This window comes from Eucyclogobius newberryi, unplaced genomic scaffold (assembly GCF_026437365.1).
Source record: "Eucyclogobius newberryi isolate DKJ021-1_F unplaced genomic scaffold, fEucNew1.0.hap1 SCAF_20, whole genome shotgun sequence".
Classification (NCBI taxonomy): Eukaryota; Metazoa; Chordata; class Actinopteri; order Gobiiformes; family Gobiidae; genus Eucyclogobius; species Eucyclogobius newberryi.
In genome coordinates this window covers 5,135,279-5,147,709 of record NW_027315835.1, presented here as the reverse complement: position 1 = coordinate 5,147,709, position 12,431 = coordinate 5,135,279, and the positions used below count along the sequence as shown (strand labels likewise).

General features: G+C 42.3%; 1 protein-coding gene across 1 annotated transcript in view; it reads left to right on the top strand.

Annotated features, from left to right (window-relative positions):
* Window positions 1-12,431, top strand: part of pald1a (phosphatase domain containing paladin 1a) — a 129,916-nt gene that overhangs the window by 24,692 nt on the left and 92,793 nt on the right. The gene's annotated exons all lie outside the window — the stretch shown is intronic.

Sequence of the window (12,431 nt, the reverse complement as noted above, 5' to 3'; positions counted from 1 at the left end):
CCCAAGTTTGACTTCTGAGCAGCTCGCGGTTTCAAAGTCTCCTCTTGTGCGGCGCTGACCTGTCGCCCTCGCACGCCACAACAAAGTCCGGCCCGACACCCGGCTCCCCCCTCCCCGCCCCGCACGCCCCCCGCCCCGCCGCCTCTCCGGACCGGACTTTGAAAACCGGGGCTTCACTCGGGGCCCCTCCAGAGTATAAAACGCGACTCCTTTTCGTCTTTCCCCGCGTCACAGCGCCTTGTGGAGCGGCGTTTCCGTCGGCGTTGGCAGCGTTGTCGCCCGTGCGGTTTGTGTCGCGGACGTGAACGTGTTCAAGCTGTCGTTTATGTAATTTCTGTTTGAATTAACGAGATACGCTTCATGTGATCTTGAATCTAAAGATGGCAATTTGAAACGTCTTGCGTAGTTCACCAAGATAAATGTATGAAAACGACGAGTAAGTTTATAATCGTGTCATGGTTTCATTTAGAAATAAGGCGAATTATGTGTAAAAATGGCCAAAATTGCAGAAATATGAAAAATGTATCGAGCCAGATTTACATTTCTTGCCTTTTTTTGGTTGACATATTAGATTCAAGAAAACTTAAATTCTAAATGACAAACACATTTCACTAAAATGCACTGAAAACATTTTATATTTCAGATTTGACTAAATATTTTGCCCGTTTGTTTCAGTTTGATCCAGTAAAGTTTATAATTGTACTTCCTGGTTGGACATGGGTAGAGGTGATTCCACAGCTGTTACCATAGCAACCAGACTGTAAACAAGAGCCAAACTCCACATAAATGACACAACAGTTCTGATCTGACACAATAACACCATAAAACACCTTTATTTAGTCCAACCATGGTTTAAACTGTCTCTGTGTCGCACACTGATGACATCACAGAGGGATTCAGTTTGCTCTACTTCCTGTCATTTGAAACTCTTATTTTTCATCTCTCCCAACAGTTGTCTGTCGATGTCTGCATCTAATCGCAAAGGTGGATTCTACAGCCTGACACTAATTTTGGGATTAGAACTTTACAACTTTAGCTGTCGACTAATCTGTCACAATCTCTTTATGAAGCGTTAATATGGACCACATCATAAAGAGATGATATGGAATGAGTTTGCTGGACATTTGGGAATGATCGATGTCTGATGTCTGAGGACAGGCCTGAAGAAGCAGCTGACTCATCCTCATAACTGTGAACAACAACCATTATTGTACAAAACTGTGAGGGGACCTTGCTCAACACCCGGTCTGGAGAGACGGGAGATGGCGGAGGAGAGTGGATCGGGGATGGAAGACGTTCTGGACGGCGTGGAGGAGCAGCCTTTTCTGCCTGCACGTGCCCGGAAACGTAAAAAGTCCCTTAGCTCGTCCGAGGGTTCTGGGAATGAGCAGCAGGATGAGGCTGAAGCTATTGATGTCCGGGGTGAGAGCAGAGACTGTAAGGTGATCATAAAGCTTGCACAGGATAGTGCATCCTTTAAGGAGTGGAATTCAGTGGCATTGTCAAAGAGCCTAACTGTAGCTGTGGGAGTGATCAAGAGTGCGAGTGTCCTTAGAGATGGCTCGCTGCTGGTCGTGTGCAAGGACGCGGCTCAGCAACGGAAGGCGATTGGAACTAAACGTCTGGGTGGAAAGGACATTCTTGTGTCTAATGCTGAAAGAAACATGGTCAGAGGAGTTATCGTAGGTGTCCCTACGGCGACGTCTGTGGATGAAGTTAAGGAGAATTTTACGGGAGTTACGGTGGTGGACGCTAGGCGTTTGAAGGTGACCCGGTTTGGGGTAAGATGTGACAGCTTGTCGGTAATGGTAACACTTGAAGGGAGGTGCCTGCCTAGTAAGGTGTTCATTGGGTACATGTGCTGTAGCGTCAGGCCATATGCTCCGCCGCCCCTGCGTTGCTTTAAGTGCCAGTGCTTTGGGCATATTGCAGCGGTCTGTAGAGGGAGGCAAAGGTGTGGTAAATGTGCAGGAGATCATGAGTATGGGAAGTGTGACGTGGGTGCAAAACTGAAGTGCTGTAACTGTGGGGAAGAACATAGCTCTGCCTACGGGGGATGCAGGTTTAGCAAAAGAGCTGCTGAGGTGCAGAAAATAAAGGTCTCTCAAGGTATATCCTATGCAGATGCAGTCAGGAAAGTTTCAAGTAACGAGTTTAGAGTAAATACAGAGAGGGGAGCCAGCGCTGCTCCCAGCCAGGGCGAAATGAGAAAGGCCAGCGTGGCTCCCAAGAGGTGTGAAGGTTTCAAGAGTGGAGGTCCCAAGTGTGCAGGTTCCAGAATTAATGAGAATACCCTGGTTGTGGATAGAGAGGATTTTGTACTCTTTATGGTGGATGTTGTAAACTGTGCTGCTCAGACTCAAAGTAGAACTGAAAGGATCAGGATCATTGCTAAAGCTGCAGGGAGATTCCTTGGAACAAAGGAGCTTGATTGGGCAGATATAGAAAACAGGCTAAAGGCGCTAAATGGGAGTCGGAGTGATGGGGGTCTGCTTGTGGGGAGTCAGAGTGATCAGAGTGACGAGATGGGGGTGGGGGTGGTCTCCTGTCCTCGCCCAGTCTCGTAGACGCACGGCTACCAAGCAGCGACATCAGTGGACATATTAAAGCCTATAGAATGAAGCCTGAAGAATAAAGCTGTACGGTGGAAGCACCGAACGTCAAAGAAGGAGAGGAAGCTGAAGAAGAGTCTCCCTGGAATAAAGCCGGTTGGTTGGTGTTGGTTGGTGTTGTTGTTTTATGGCAGTTGGCATCCGAGTGTTGCATTACCGCCAGACTTTATTCCTCAGACTTTTCGTAGTCCTCAGACTCTGTCGTAGTCCGTTGTTGTTGTTGTTGTTGTCGTTCCATGGCGGTTGGCATCCGAGCGCCGCACCACCGCCAGACCCCACTCCAACAACAACTATTCTAGTCACAAAGACATATCATGACCTCATGGGCTTTGTAACACCAAAGCAATGGAAGGAGTACTTTTACGGACTACGACAGAGTCTGAGGACTACGACAAAGTCTGAGGAAGAGTCTGAGGACTACGAAACGTCTGAGGAATAAAGTCTGGCGGTAATGCAACACTCGGATGCCAACCGCCATAAAACAACAACAACAACAACAACATTCTGTCTTTTCACACACGGACATGCCATTCACTAATAGTCTTTCTTGTCTTTTCACTTTTTGCCGGCTTCAGTCGACTCATATCATAAATAGGGCAGGTCTTAAAGGACACATATTATGCAACATTTTACTTTTTCTCTCTTTTAGCCTTGTGCATTACCTCCAACATTGTTTCCTCGTCACAAACTCAGCTGGATTAGCATTAAGCTTCATTCACATTTGATGAATCCTGGTGATAAAGTCCTCTCTCCTCCGAGCGTCAGAAACACTGCATTCTGAATCTCCTCCATAACTTTTCTCCATCTATGACGCGGCTCTGAGAATCTTCTGCTGTTTTTACTACTCCACAAATCATCTCCAGACTCATTTATGTGCATTTCTGCCGTCAAATCACGATCAGAACAACTGCGCGGCTCAAACCAGGAAGTCAACGAGCAGCTGTTGGTTGTAAAAATGTGTGATTCCCTCTGCAGCCTGTAGAGGGAGCCAAAGTTCAGTTACTGAGGCGTCTCCCAAGGCTGTGGCAAAGTTATATTGTGTTTTTTTTAGTTCTGAAACATGAGATAAGATAAGATAAGATAATCCTTTAGATGCCAAAGTAAAGGTACTCAAGAGCATGTTTAAAGCCTAATAACAACACAAATAATGCCCAGAATTTACCCAGAATCCTTTAGATGTCCCAAAGCGATTGTGACGGTTAAGAACGATCTCGCGCTTAAAATCTACCAATGTTTGTTTAATTTCCTGTTTAATTTGGCCAAAAGTCAGTGACAGTGTCGTCTCCGCTCACTGTTTGTTTATCATGCGCGTAGCTACATGCTATCGCTAACCCCGTGTTTACTCTGGGGCGGGAGGAAGTCCAGTTTGAGCGCGCTCCGTAGCACGCCACGCGACCTCGACGTAAACAAAGCCACACTCGGCCCAAACCAGCGACGACGGGACGATATCCGAGCCACAGAAAACCGACACAACTTCATCTATGAGATAATTAGGCCCGAGCGCCACAAGCTGGCGAGAGGCCTATTAATCTCGTAAGGCCGTGCGAAGCACGGCTGCGAAAGTGCGCACGTAGTGCGCACAAAATCGAGCGCGAAGCGCTCGCCCACTTCCAAACACTCACTAACGCACTCCTCCACTCATGCACGCCCCGTGCATACTAATTAGTTGTAGGAAAATGGAACATTACCGTTGTAAACGGGCGAAGCCCGTGCAAAAGTTCGCACTAAACGAGCACTTTACATTCGCGGTCGTCATCCCCATATAAAGCACTCATTTGCGCTAAGTAGCTCACGAATACGTTCCCCATCTCTTGCATGTTCCGTGCATATAAGCATGTAAGGCAAAAATTGAACATTATTACTGTATAGAGGGCCAAAAACACAAAGTGGGCGGAGCCCACTCAAAATTATCGAAAGTACCCGTCAGTGACCAGGGACCCACACCATGAGGTAGGAAAGCGCGAGCGCTTTCCGAAAATGTATAGTTTATGATATTTGAAAAATGGGAAACATTGTTTTCGCATCGGAATATTATTCTTTCTTTCTTTCTTTCTTCTTCTTCTTCTCGGGACCAACCCCCCTATTTTTCACCCAGTGAACATTGACGAAAAGTCACAAAAATTTGCACGCCTCTAAAAATCGTGCCTCTCTACATTCTGGCTATTTCCCTTTTCTAAAATTAAAAAAATTGGCGCGTCAGCGCCCCCAAATGTACCAAAAATGCATTGAGAGATGGGAAATGACCCAAAAAAAATCTGATCGTAGAATCATGAAATTTGGCGCAGAGGTAGATGGTGACAAGAGAAGTAAAAAATATTAGTACGGCAACGCCGTCCGCCCAACCAAATGTCGGCCATATTGCTTCAAAAATGGCTAAACATGACTTCGGAGTTTTTCCAAACGTCGTACTTTTACGAACTCCTCCCAGGGCGTTGGCCCTAAAAAGCTGAAATTTGGTGAAAATGCTACTGAGGAGTGGGACATCAAAAGTTATCCAAATTACATTGATACCTCTCACGGTCTCTGTGCGGCGAAGCCGCAAACTGTAGCTAGAATTTCAGAAATCTCCCATATTTAAAATTTCTGCCGTTTGCGCAGATAAAGTCCGAATTGCGTCAAATTAGAATCAGTTGTTAAACTCTTTGCCCTAAACCTACTTGAAGTGAAATAAATTCATTTGGCGCCACAGCGCCCCCTACAGATTTTATATGGAGGTTAAATGTTTAGTTTTGCGAAATTATATGAAATTTGACACACAACTCAATTTTAGCATCCCCATCAAAAAAGTCAATGACTCATGTCATAATTGTTATGGCGTTGCCGTAACGATGACCGAAACCTTTCATGTTATTCCAATGGGGAAATCGCCAGAACATGTTTACACTTTAGACTTTCACAAACTCCTCCCAGGGCGTCAGCCCTATTAACCTGAAATTTGGTGAGACTCATCTTCAAGACCATCAAAAGTTATCCACATTTTCATTCAAAGAGTCACGGTGTCTGTGCGGCAAAGCCGCACATTTTGCCAAGAATTCAAAATAAAATTGCTTTTGGATGGTAAAACAAAGGGGAGAAGATGTGACAGCGTCACAGATTCAGCAGTAGGCGTAATAAAAGGACAATTGGGGCGCGTTAGCGCCCCCTCCTCTTGCGGCGTGGCGGCGGTGTGGCGGCGGCGTGGCGGCGGCGTGGCGAGGGCCGATCATTGCCGCTTGCGGCTATATTTAGAGTTTTATTACTGTTCTGTGTCGTCTTTGTTATTGTTAATCTGTTTTATGCTGTTTTAAATCGACTTCCTGTGTTCAAAATGTTCACATACCACATTAAAACGGCATCTTAAACCCAATACCAAACCAGAACTAGACCAAGAATGAGCCTGGACTAGTGGAACTCGCAGGTTTTACGGTAATTCAGGATAAAACTGTTTAAAAATTGTGGATACTGCCAGAAATGTGGACAAAAGTGGACATATTATGCTTTTTTTTTGGTTGAAATCGGCTTTTAAACTTGCTTTACGTCGCTCTGGCATTAGTATTTCTCACTTTCTTGCTTGAATAATGTGTATATTTGGAGAAAACACACTTTAAAACCTGAATAACTGCTGTGCTAAATGAGCCGCGTGTTTGTGGTGAACACGATTCGACGCAGAAATTCTCAGAGCGAGTTTGTGTTTAGACTTGACCTGCTACACGGGCTAACTGTCCCGGGGAAAGGTAGAAACGAGCTCAGAGTGATTTTTGACCCCGTAAACAAGTGACAATGAGGCAAATGTAATTCTGGAAAGGCCTGTGTTTTTGTTGAGGGAACGTCTCTTTAAAACTGGCAAAAATTCAAAAAATGTAATTTTGCGTGATACGTGTCCTTTAAAGGTGTTAGATTAAATGCAAAATTAAAGAATTGTAGCATCAATATTAAGGCAAGGCAAGGCAAGGCAAGTTTATTTGTAGAGCTCATTTCATACACAAGGCAATTCAAAGTGCTTCACAGCAGGAAAATGCATTCAAATCACAAAGAAATTACAGAAACAGAAATACAATAAAATTAACTAAATTAAAAATTATCAATCCAACTGATTGTCTAAACTAATAAAATCACAAACAAAAGAGAAGAGTGCAAAGAAAAAATCCTTTCAGTCATATGCGCAGCTAAACAAAACTGTTTTTAGCTTAGATTTGAACATTGTCAGAGTAGAAGCCTGTCTCACATCTTCAGGAAGACTGTTCCAGATTTTAGCTGCATAAAACTGAAACGCAGATTCCCCATGTTTTGTCCTGACTCTGGCACCAGCAGGAGGCCGGTCCCTGAGGTCCTCAGAGTCCGAGATGGTTCATATGGCACTAACATGTCTGAGATGTACTTTGGTGCTAGGCCATGGAGAGACTTGTACACAAGCAGAGCTGCTTTAAAGTCTATTCTCTGAGCCACAGGGAGCCAGTGCAGAGACCTGAGAACAGGACTAATGTGATCATACTTCCTGGTTCTAGTCAGGACCCGAGCAGCAGCGTTCTGGATGTACTGCAGCTGTTTTACAACTCGTTTGGAGAGGCCAGTGAGCAGGCCGTTACAGTAGTCTAATCTACTGGAGACAAACGCATGGATAAGTCTCTCTAAATCTGGTTTTGACACTATATTTTTGATTTTGGCAATGTTTTTTTGATGGTAAAAAGCTGCTGATGTTATTGATTTGACGTGGCTATTAAAGTTCAAGTCTGAGTCCATTATTACCCCCAGATTTCTAATTTGGTTTGTAGGTTTTAGAGCGAGACTCTGGAGGTGACCGCTAACACTTTCTCTTTGTTTCTGTGGGCCAAAACGATTATTTCAGTCTTGTCTGAGTTCAGCTGGAGAAAGTTGTTTTGCCTCCACAAACTGATCTGTTGGATGCAGTGACAGAGTGAATCTACTGGTCCATATTCACCTGCCGACAATGAAACATAGATCTGAGTGTCGTCCGCATAATTGTGATAGGACACATTTTCACTGCGTATCAACTGACCTAACGGCAGCATGTAGAGGTTGAACAGAAGGGGACCCAGGACTGACCTTTGGGGCACTCCACAGGTCAGGGTCATGTGGTCTGAGACACAGCTACCAATTTCAACAAAGTACTTCCTGTCTTCCAGAAAGGACCTTAACCAGTTTAGGGCAGTGCCAGTGATGCCCACCCAGTCCTCTAGTCTCTGTAAGAGGATCCCATGATCGACAGTGTCAAAAGCAGCACTCAGATCTAACAGAATTAAGACTGAGGCTTTGCCCGTGTCAGTGTTCAGGCGGATGTCATTTGTCACCTTGACAAGAGCAGTCTCAGTGCTGTGATGAGGTCTAAAACCTGACTGAAAAACATCAAATGAGTTGTTTATTAAGAGGAAATCTGTGAGCTGTTGGTAAACAACCTTTTCAAGGACTTTGCCCCAAAATGGCAGATTAGAGATGGGCCGGTAATGACTCAGTACTGCGGCATCAAGACTGCTCTTCTTTAGGAGAGGCTTTATGACCGCAGTTTTCAAAGACATTGGGAATGTTCCAGATTGAAGCGACATGTTAACTATGTGCTAACAAACTGTTCAGCACAGACTTTAGAAATCTGGTGGGTAACACATCGAGGCAGCATGTGGATGAACTCAGACTGGTCATGATCTCATGGACAGTTTTGTCAGTTACTGGTGCAAAGTGAGTTAGCTCTAAGTGTCTTGGTGGTTTTAGGGTAATTTTTTGCATTGTGGGATTTATAGCATTTTTAATGCCCTGAACTTTGTCATTAAAGAATAATGCAAACTCATTACACTTGTATGTGGAAATGAGTTCTAACGGCAGCTGAGCTGGAGGGTTTGTTAATCTGTTTACTGTGGCAAACAGGACACGCGAGTTGTTACTGCAGCTTCCAATTATTTCAGAAAAATATCTTTCCCTAGTTCTACATAAGATTAGGTTGTACATGTTCAGCTTCTCTTTGTAAATCTTTTTTTGAACCTGGAGCTTTGGCTCGCGCCATCTCCGTTCGGCCCTGCGGCACTCCCTTTTCTGTGCCCTGTCTGTCATCATTTCTCCACGGCGCCTTCTGCTTATTTTTAACCATTTTAGCCTTTATCTGGGCGATGGTGTCCAGAACATTCAAAACACTAGATGTAACAGAGTTCAACAAATCATTTACATAAGAACATGAGACATTTTCAAAGTTTATCATTTCCATAAACAGTGCACCTGTGCCATCACTTATGTGTCTCCTCTGAACAACTGCAGGACCAACCAGAGGTTTGGGAGAAACAGACAGGTCAAAGAAGACACAGAAATGATCAGACAGAGCAACATCGATCACATTAACATTTGAAATATTTACCCCCTTTGTAATTATGAGATCTAGAGTGTGTCCTTTGCTGTGGGTGGGGCCTCTCACATGCTGAGTAAGACTGAAGGTTTCAAGGACAGCATCAAGCTCTTTAGCGTTTCTGTCATAAAAATATTATCAACATGTTCGAATCGAATCGAATGTTTTGATTTCCATTTTATCAAGCACGTCGAATAACTTCAAGAAGTCTTTTTTCAAAACTTCAGTCTGTTCCCGCCGCATGTCCACTGCACCCACGTGCACAATCAGCTGTTTAGCTCCTCCATGCTTAGCCACAATATTTGGAAGGAGTGACGTTATCTCAGAAACAGTGGCGCTTGGAAAAGAATGTGTGTTTATCTTTTCATGCGTCACGTGACTTATCGCGCCGTCCCCAACCAAAACAATCTGTGTGACCTTGGCTCCTGGCACAGATCCTCCTCGCTGTATTTTGGCCACGTCATCTTTCCTTTTTTCATTTAATTCCGTCTCTGATAGTGGTAAAAATCTGTTTGTGAGCTTTAGGTGACACGTTATCTTTGTATCATTTAGGCTTTGCTCCAAGTTTGTTCCAAGAAACAGCCTGGTCTTTCTGGTTTTTAGACAGTTTTGGAAACGACACAGAGTCACTGCGGTTTAGGTTGAAAGTAGCAGTTTTTCTTGTAAAGAGTGTGCTCTTCTTACCATCGGTTGACACAGGAATGGTATCGTGAAGAACTTTTTCAGATTCCAAAACAAATATCCGTGTTTTCAGCTCATTAATTTCTTGTTGATATTTCTCCCTTCTTCTCCCGGACATGTCGCTGGCGTCAGATATGTCGTTAAAACTGGAAAAATGTTCTTAAAATCCTTGGTTTACTTGAAAAAGTCTAAAGCAAAAATGTTTGGAAGACAAAAACTGATTAAAAAGCAAAATAAATAAGGAAAGCAGCGATAGCAAGCGGAGCGAGCAAAAAAGCGTGTGCACTCTTCGGAAGCAGGATATTATTATTAAAGATAAAAATAGCACATTTGATTTGTGTAATGCTCAACCGATCTATTACCGTCATCACCAAGTAACAAATAATATGAATAATAATGAAGTGTGGACAATATATCACATTTTAATTAATGTTGTGAATTTTGTTTTGAATATGTGCCATTAAAAAAAAAGATTGATTCATTTTTAAGTTTAAATTATAAAACGCATACCAGGACCAGAGAGCAGAATTAGGAATAAAAAAATAATGACAAAAGATTGAAACACATTCATGATTCATGGTGACGTTTGTGTCGTCCATTTTTTTTTTTTTTTTTTATGGCCTTTTTCCCTTCTGTCAAAACCGCGTTCCAAAAGTTTCCATTTATTGTGTCCGCGGCAGGAGTTTTCAGGCCCAAGTACATCGTTCAGAAGTTCAGAGGAATAAATATGTGCCACATTTTTATATAGAGTTTGTCGTTTGTGGTAAAATATGCTCTAAAAATAGCTAAATGAAAATGAAAATGAAAAAAAAAATAATATTGTAAACTTTGAAATTAAGCTTTACGGTTATATTTCTGGACATTTTTTGACTAGTTTTACTGACATTTCACAATTGTATGACTTTTAAACCTCAACTAATACCAATGAAACCAGCACTAACAATAATTTAAGACTTTCTGTAGCGATATGAAGTATAAAATAATTACTTTTAAATAAACCTTGATGTTCTATGACATTTTCTGACTTGCAAATCTCTTGTTTTGGCTGTTAATCTCGACAAAACCTCCCTTTTCTCCCCAAACCTCTCTTTTCTCCCCTAAACTTCCCTTTTCTCCCCAAACCTCTCTTTTCTCCCCTAAACCTCTCTTTTCTCCCCAAAGCTCTCTTTTCTCCCCTAAACCTCTCTTTTCTCCCCTAAACCTCTCTTTTCTCCCCAAACCTCTCTTTTCTCCCCTAAACCTCTCTTTTCTCCCCTAAACCTCTCTTTTCTCCCCTAAACCTCTCTTTTCTCCCCTAAACCTCTCTTTTCTCCCCAAACCTCTCTTTTCTCCCCTAAACTTCCCTTTTCTCCCCTAAACCTCTCTTTTCTCCCCTAAACCTCTCTTTTCTCCCCTAAACCTCCCTTTTCTCCCCCTAAACCTCCCTTTTCTCCCCTCTTCTCCCCCACACCCGTTGGAAACACCGTCTCCCGGCGTGGTTAGAATCTGAACCCGTAAAAAGTGTTGCGTTTAATCTGTCGGAGCGTTTCCCGCTCTTTCGTCAAACACACAAACGTCCGCGTGAATCTCAAAGGCTTTTCTCTCCGCGAGCGCGAGACGACGTTGACTCTTCACACCTTTAAACCAGGCTCTGCCCCCTCCGAAAAAACGAAACAAAAAACAAATAAACGCAGAGTTCCGACCGTTTAACTCTAAAATATCGTTTGCTTCCCGTTTTTCGGAGCGGTCGCGGCTACGTGTCGAGCTAACGCTAACGTGAAGAAGAACTCTCCCTTTAAGAGGCCTGGAACATGGATGTGATGTCGCCGTTTTATTTCTTCTTTTATTTATGTCAAAACTAATTATTATTTTTTAGCAGTCGACTTGTCAAGGATTATTTCTGTTGCGCATTGACACGTTTTAAACACATTTTGAACCGATTAATGTTGAAAATATAGTGAGTGAAAGCTTTGAGATGGAGAGTATTTATGAATGAAGTGTATTATTGAGGAAAATCACAAATGCTCTGTTCATTTATGACATTTTATTTGAATAATTTTTGCACTTTTTTGCGTGTTTTTTTTAAACCTTTTTTACCTTGACAAACACAAATTCACACTAATAAAAAAAGCATAATTATGAACAAAAATAATACAAAATACAATAAAAGTAGATGCGTAATAACAACAACGATGATTAATTGATTACAAACTAGAATAATACGTAAAAAATAATGATGATTTCCAAGTCCAATCTTCATGTTCATAGCATTATTCTCTTCTAAATATAAAAAACCCTGTATTTAGTGTGAAAATTAATACAATAAATGTAGTTAAATCTAACTTTAGTTTCACAAAACGACTACAAACGTGTTCTTTGGTCCCGCACAATTTCGGGGAAAACAAATTTCATTGAGATTTTTTTGCTGTTTGAGTTTTTGAGTTTTGAAATTCTGATTTAGTTTTAAAGGGGCGTGTGACAGGTTTTTAAAATTTTGTAATTATGACTTTATTTGGTGTATTTGTACCTGTTGTACATATGAATTATAGTTTTACATCAATCGAGCAGGTATTTGTGGTGAAAACGTTGAAAAATCTGTAGAAAATGACAGGAAGTGACATCACACCAGTCGGTTTATGCAGAATTTATGCAAAATGAACAACTTTTTTGACTCTCTAAACATGAATTCAACAAAATAAAGTCGCTCTCATTTATTTTTATTGGTCAAATAAAATTTTTTTTTAACATTAGATGAGTTTTGGCCCAGTGTTTGCTGTGTAATTTCCTAGTGTGATGTCATCAATTGCAAACAGGAAGTGACATTATAAACCTAA